Source organism: Sturnira hondurensis, unplaced genomic scaffold (genome assembly GCF_014824575.4).
Source record: "Sturnira hondurensis isolate 20B ecotype Veracruz unplaced genomic scaffold, ASM1482457v3 Scaffold0014384, whole genome shotgun sequence".
Classification (NCBI taxonomy): domain Eukaryota; kingdom Metazoa; phylum Chordata; class Mammalia; order Chiroptera; family Phyllostomidae; genus Sturnira; species Sturnira hondurensis.
In genome coordinates, this window is record NW_028087015.1 from 21841341 (window position 1) to 21849513 (window position 8173).

Below are 8173 nucleotides of genomic sequence, written 5' to 3' on the forward strand. Positions count from 1 at the left end.
TAAGTTGAATGAATTCTGGGGATCTAGTATACATTATGGTGATTATAGTTTATAGTACTTTATGATAACTTGAAAGTTGCTAAGACAGTTTATCTTAAGTGTCTTCAGTACAAACAAGTGCTAATTATGAGATGTGATCAAGGTATTAGCTAACGATATAGTGGTAATCCTATTGCAATGTATAAATATATAAAACCAACACCTTATACACCTTGTACTTATACTAATGGTATTTATGAATTTCAGCAGGCTGGACAGTTTGCAACCAAAGCCTTGGGAGGCTGGCATTCCCCTAGCTGAGATGCCCAAGGGCGTGGCTACCTCCTCATTGATTTCTAAGAATGGACCATTGGGACCTGTAGACATGTGACCCAGGCAAAGTTCTCACTTGAGGCCCCAGCCACTGCAAGAACCTCTGATAGATAAATGTCTCCTGGAGGAATGGGGGTGGGACCGCACCTTGATCCAGACCAGAAGAGACACCTGTGTGTAAGTCCATCTTGTCGCAGCTGCCTGTAAGGGTTGTGCCCACCAAAGCCACGGTGAGAAGTGGTTCTCCAGCATGTCTAGAAGGAGGAAACTTGACTCCAGTGGGACTTAAGTTTTTAAATTTGCTTAGGAACGGTCATCTCCTTCTTTTTCTCCCATTTCTTTCGTTTGAAATGGGAGGGGTTTTTGTTTATTTGTTTTTCTTATGTATGTCCCATCAACATATTTTGGAAGTATGTAACTTGTTTAAGTTCACAGGTTTAATGTTGGAGAAGAGTTTGCCTCAGATGAATCATCTCATGCATATCTGAGTTAGATTACATTTAAGTAAAATTTTGAATTTAGACTTTTGAATTGATGCTAGAATGAATTAAGACTTTTGAGTCTATTGGGATGGAATGAAATGTGTTTTGCATGCAAGAAGCATGAGAATTTGGGGGGTGTCTGGGGGTAGAAAGCTGTGGTCTGAATGTTTGTGTCTCTCCCAAATTCTCATGTTCAAAACTTAACACTCAAGGTGACGATATTAGGAGCTGAGGTCTTTGAGAAGTGATCAGCTGTGAGGATGGACATTTCATGAATGGAATTAGCGACTTTACAGGAGACCCCAGAGATATCTCTCGCTCCTTCTGCCATACCAGAATGCAAGAGAAGCAGGCAGCCAGAAAGCGGACCTCACCAGACCACACTGGGACCCTGGTCTTGACTCAGCCTTCATAGCTGTGAGAAATAAACTTCTATTGTTGATAAGCTGCCGAGTGCCTGGTGCTGTGTTACAGCAGCCCGAATAGATTGGGAGACAATGTCTTTTTGTTTGTTTGCTTTGCTTCAAATAGCATGGCTCTGATTAAAGGGAAATTTTTAACATAGCATCTAGATGGGACAGATAAAGTTTTAAAATTTTATTTTCTTGGATGAGAGAGAAAAACATTTTATATGTTTCAAGGAGATAGTGTAGAACAATGTGATAAAAGAAAATAGAGAAGATAGAGAAAACCACCAGGGCAGTAAAGTCCTATTGGCTGGAGTAGAATCAAATGGAATACTACAATAGTAATACAAGGCACACAATATTATTTTCTTTTTTAAAAAAATTTATTTATGTATTTTTAGAGGGGAAGGGAAGGAGAGAGAGAGAAATATCAGTGTATGATTGCCTCTGCTGGAAACACACAATGTACTGTGTGTCCCCTGCCAGGAACTGGCCTGCAACCCAGGTATGTGCCCTGACTGGGAATCGAACTGTGATCCTCTGGTTCACAGTTCTGCGCTCAATCCACTGAGCTACATCAGCCATGGCTTATTATTTTCTTTATAGAGAAGATAAAAGAAGCTGAAATCTAAAATGATTTTATTAAGGTAACATACTAGAAAACAGTAGTTGGTTTGTCTTATTCCAAAGCTTGTGCACTCGCTCTCTCTTTTTTTACTGTATCATTTTATTTCTGAATATTCCATACCCCACATGAAACATTAACCTGTTTATAGGAAGTAAACAACAATTAAAGCAAATCAAATAACTTTGCTGCAGTAGAAATTGCAAGGATTTCAAAGAAATTATAAATGGAATCAACATTTTGTGTATACTACTTGATGTCCATTTTTTTTTCAATATGATACTTAAATTCTACTGAAAATACAATAAAGTGAATGTACCTAGACAAATACTAAGAATAAACTAATGAAAAAAATCAACAGTTTGAATACAAACAATTTGTACTGATAACCATTTGGGATTTACAGAAGTACATTTGGAAGGCACCTAGTTAGAATAAAATGGAAACCAGCATCTTTATTGTTATGTTTGCAGCTGTTTATTAATTAATGTAGGGCTTGTTACTCATAAGGTATTAAAATGTGAGACACTACAATTCAATGTTTTATTTATAAATAAATAAAGACATGACCAATCAACAAATATCAGACCTATGATAGGCAATAGGTTGTTTATATAAATTGATATAAGAAAACCTTTCTGGTTCAGAACCTGTTGTCCTCGTGGGTTTGTTGTACTGGTTTTATACAGTTATTTTGATGTTTAAATAATTCTGGGGCTAATATAGTCCAGGGTAAAGAGCACTTATGTTTATGCCATTGAGGCAGATAATAATAGAGAAAAAAGGAGATTTAATTTAAGAAACAATATAAATAAATATTAAAAAAATGAACTGGAGACCAGGATAGTGACTAAAAGTACCAGTAATTACTACTGTAAATCGATGTTATGTAATTAAGTACAGGTATGCCACACTTTTTTCAAAAGTTTATTGTGTACCTTTTCACTTTTGCCAAAAACCTGTATTTGTTCCTGTTTATACTAATCAAAAGAATTCAGAAGATTTTTGCTTTTACCAAAAAAAAAAAGGCTGGAAGAGAAAGCAACATTCAGTGCTCGTTTTGCAGCAATCCATTTGGAGGAGGGGTGAACAACCCCTTCCACCCCCAACACCGCCAAGCATCTTCCCCAAAACTACACTCAGGGTCTCTGCATCAATCCACTGCAGCTTTGAACTGTGTCTGGGAGCCTCTGTGTTTTGCCTTGATTTATTTTGTGCATTCGTTAGTAAGATGTGTCCTAAGGTAACTGCTTTTTTGCTTTACATGGTTCCGATGACAAGGCTTCATAGGAGTGCTCTATTTTGACTCAGGAGGGAAAACCTACCATAAAGAGCCACTATTGCTCATCCATGGATATTTCAAATTTAAGGGGACAACTAGTTTTATATGTGAAGTTTACAAATGATCAAACCTTGGCAAAAATGAAAACTTGTAAAAGTCAGCATGGAAGTTCAATAAAATATATTTTTATTGTTATTACAAATTAACTGTTAGCATTTGTTAGCTTATCCATTTGAGGTTTCAGTTGTCTATCACAGACGCTGTCAGTAAGTAGGACACTACCATGATGGACTACCCAACATGAAGTAGTGCTAACCTCACAGGTGCAGCAGGGCACAGCCTGGATTAAATGGAGCATCTGCTAAAGTCGGTGGTTGCAAGTTGAATTGTGTCTTCAAAAAAGAGTTGAGCCCTGGCTGGCGTAGCTCAGTGGATTGAGCGCGGGCCTGCGAACCAGACGATCGCGGTTCGATTCCCAGTCAGGGCACATGCCTGGGTTGCAAACCGATTCCTTGCAGGCTAACTACCAGCAGGGCATGCACAAAAGGCAACCATACATTGATGTTTCTCTCCCTCTCTCCTTCCCCTCTAAAAATAAATAAAAATCTTTAAAAAAAAAGAGTTGAAATCTTAACACCAGGTGCATCTAAAACATAACCTTCTTAGGAAATAAGATTTTACAGATAAAACCAAGTTACGATGAATTTATTAGCTTGGGTTCTAATTCAGTAAGATTGGTGCCTTTAGAAGAAAGGACAAAGATGGGGACATGCATCAGTAACATCGTGTGACTAGACTAAGGAGGCAGTGATTTTCAGTGATGTGTCTATAAGCCAGGGGACAGAAAGTATTGTGGGCAACACCAAAGCTGAGTGGAAACCATGAAGCTGATTGGTCTCCAGAACCTTCAGGAAGAGAATAGTCCTGCTGTTACCCTGATTTGGAACTTCTAGCTTCTACAACTGTGAGAGAACAACTCTCTCTTGTTCTAAGCAGCTGAGTGTGTGGTACTTCCTTATGGAGGAGCTAGGAGATCGGCATCCATCTCTGATCCAGAACCCTTTCTGTGTACATTTGGGTTAAGAATAATAAAGATGAATATCAATATTCCAGCGTGGTAAAAGCCTGAATGCTTTCTCATTAAAGTCACAGGCAAGGTGTGGATATTTGCACTTACCATTTTTATTCAACATGATATTATAGGTTATAGCTATTAGAATAAGACAAGAAAATAATTAAAAGTTATGTAAATGGGAAAGGAAAAAGCAGATTTTTAAAAAAATTCACAAATGGCATGATTTTCTCTGCAGAAAAAATAAAGTGCTACCAGAACTAATAGATTTTAGCAAATTTTTACATAAGGTCAACATACAATTTCAATCATATTTTTAAATAGTAGCTGTGAACAAATGAAAGTCAAAATTAGAAGAAAATCATAGTACCATTAACTATAGCATTAAATGTGGAATGCATTAAGGAAAAATATGACAAAGATGTGAGTGATTTGTACATAAAGCTCCAAGTGCTATTGTGAGAAATAAAAATCCTAGTAAATGAAGATAGTGTGCTCATGTTGAAGAAGATTCAAAATTATTACAGTATCAACTTTCTCAAACTGATTATAGATTTAACCCAAATAAAAATTTCAGTAGGTTTTTCTCTGGTAGATATTGACAAAATGATTCTAAAATTCATATGGAAATGCAAAGGACCACAAGTAGCAAACAACCTTAGAATAACACATTTGAAATATGAACAGTAACTGTTTCAAGTGCTATTGTGAAGCTACAGTAATAGATACTATGTGGTATTTATATAGGAATATCAAATAAATTTTAATACACCCACATTTATAACAGAAACTGATTTTCAACAAAAGTGCAAAGAAAGTTCAGTGGGAAAGAGTAATCTTTTAGCCCACTGGTTCTGGAACATTTGACCATTCATACGTTTGCGCACACACACACACAAGAATGTCAATTCACATCTTGTACAACATATAAAAACTAAATCAAAACAGCTATACATCTACAGGTAAAGGTAAAAGTATAACATTACTAGAAAAAACATAATAGGAAACTCTGTTTGATCTTACGTTACATACCTAAGTAGGTGTGTATCAGATGTACAATACCAAGCAAACAAGTTAGTAACTTAGACTACAAGTCAAAAATTTCTTCTCTTCAAAAGACATTAAGAGAACATACACACAAAAAAACTGCAAATACTTGGAGAAAAAATTGCAAAACAAAAACCTAAAAAAAGATTTATACTTAAATATATAAACATCAAAAAACAATTATGGGAAAAATATGGCCACGTGATTTGACTATACAATTCACATAATTGTATAGGCAAATGGAAAAATTGTACGTGCAAAGATGGGCACCCCCATCAACCTTTAGTGCAATGCATATTAAAATCATCATTAGCTAACTATAACTGTGCTCAAAGAATGACTAGAATTCAAAAGTTGTGCTCTGATATGTGTTGGTGAAGTTACACTGCTGTTAAGAAAAATAAAACAGTGAAAAGATATTCTAAAGCATCGTAATAGTTTCTTAGAAAGAGTAACATATTTCTACAGTATGATTCAAAAATTGCATTCCTGGGCATTAATCCAAAAGAAAGAAAGCATATGTCCAAATGAAGACCTATAAATAAATGTTCTCAGAATTGTATTTGCAATAGTCCAAAACCAGAACAAGCAAGCAAACATATGGCCACAGGTGAATAGATGTACAAACTCAGTATATCTGTATGAAGTGGAGTACAGCTTGGCAATGAAAATGAATAAACATCATGTTTGAAATACACAGCAATTATTATGAGTAAAATAAACCAGAACCTCTCCAATAAAAAATCAAACTTTTCTAGAATTTAATTTTTATAAATGTATTCAAATGTCATTAAGTGACAGAAATCTGAGTAGTGCTTTCTTGAGTCACAACACAGGAATTACTAAGGGGCACGTGGACATGCTTGTGACAATGGTTTCATGGATGTGTACAAATCACGAATACTACAAAAATGAAAACTTTAAATGTATGTAGTTTATAGTACTTTGCTTACACTTTAATAAAACAATATTAATAAATATCAACAAATGTGTGTATTTGCTATATCAAAGCTAGCAAGATCAGAATGTGAACATTTTAATAAACGCAAAAGCAAAAAACAGCTTCAGTGACATAAAAACAATGTTCTAAACAATCATTGTACTTTTAGGATATCATCCTATTTCTGGAGAACAAATTTTCCACACTATAGAAAAATGTCTGGAAAAACTTCATCAAACAGCATTAAATGTTAAATTTTCTGGTTTTTTTTTTAATGCAAGAATTAACATCTAATGGGCTTCATTGCATTGTGATGATCACAGAAGACTGTGCAGGTTGCACTACTTTCCAACACATCTTTGCCATCAGTCCTATATTCTTGCCGAGCTTATTATCATTTCCCCATACAGTTTCCTAAGGAAAACAATTGCAACGACACCAGCATAACTCTCTGAATGTTAGAGTATCTAAAGAAAACTGGATTCAGAAAACTGGATTCACTATGGAGCCAGAACAAAAGAAAGCTGGAAAGAATTTTTTTATGTTAGCTTTTCCACAAAACTCTTTTTTAAAAGGATTTTATTTATTTAGCTTTAGAGAGGGAAAGAAAAGGAGAGAAACATCAATATGTGGTTGCCTCTTACCTGTCCCCCACTGGGGGACCTGGCCCGCAACCCAGGCATGTGCCCTAGACTCGGAACTGCCCTCAACTCAGAACTCGGAACTGGCCCTAAACTTGAACTGGCAACTCTTTGCTGATAAGCCACTGAGCCACACCAACCAAGGCAAAACTCTTGGGTAAAAAACAATGCTTGGACCACAGAATGCACGTTCTATTTGCCTTTATCAGAGAAGGACCCCTTGATGAAATTTTCACTGAGGCTATTCAGTTAATTTTCTTGTTCTGTGCCCATTATGAATCATTAAGAGTATAACTTGGGTTTATCATAATAGATTTTCTGTGAGACAGAAACATGCAGATTAATGATCAACATGTATATCATGGTGCTCTCGTGAATTACTTCTTTCCTACTGAAATCTCAGGAAGGATTGACATTTGTGTGAGGTCTCACTGTTCTTGTGAGCTATGCCAATCAGTCCCTAAAGACCAATTGCATTGGTCTGTAGGAAAACTAAATGTGCTCTGTACTTACAACACTTACTACCAGCTACAACCTGACTTGGCCTCTTTGATTTACCTTCTCTGAAATCCTGCTGATCTAACCCGTGAGTTTTCTTTTCAACTAACACCTCTATGACTTCAGTTATCGAAGACTAATTATTGTAGAATCTCTCAGAGCAATATAAGAATTAGAAGTCAAGTTGCACGTGGGGCCAGGGAACCGTATTCTGTTTCATGGTCATGGTGTGCAAAGTTAATTCTCAAGGATAGCACATTGGTAGTAATTTTCAATTACTAGAATTGAAATTACTAGAATTCAATTTTATGAGCTACTTGAGAAACTCATACAGAAAAAAGCATGAATATTGCTATATTTTACTTTGTATTAGAGAGCCAATTCATCACAGATTTTCTTTCTAGGTAAAGTGTTTCTGTACCTCGTGCATTTGTATTCCAGCCAGACCTTCTTATAGAGAAAAAGCACTTTTGCCTTCACATGGATTTTTACTGGCAGTTTGCAGACTGTCTTACAATTAATGTGCACCAATCTCAATGATAAGCAAGAATCTTCATTTATACTCTTTATCTAAAAATTGTATATTCTGAACATTAAATTAGATCATTAAGATAAAGAAAATTATTTTGTCTTTTAACACTTCAATGGAGCACACTTAATTGTATTGCTTTGAATAATATATGAAGTTATAACAATATATTTATTTCATTTCCCATTGTACCTTTATACTTGTTATTTTTTGACACACACATTTACTTTTTAGTACCCATCACATACCACATATTGTATGTAATGCTAAAATATAGTTATTGATTATATATAATTTTTTGACTGAGGAACCTTAAAGTCTAATGAAAGAAACAGATA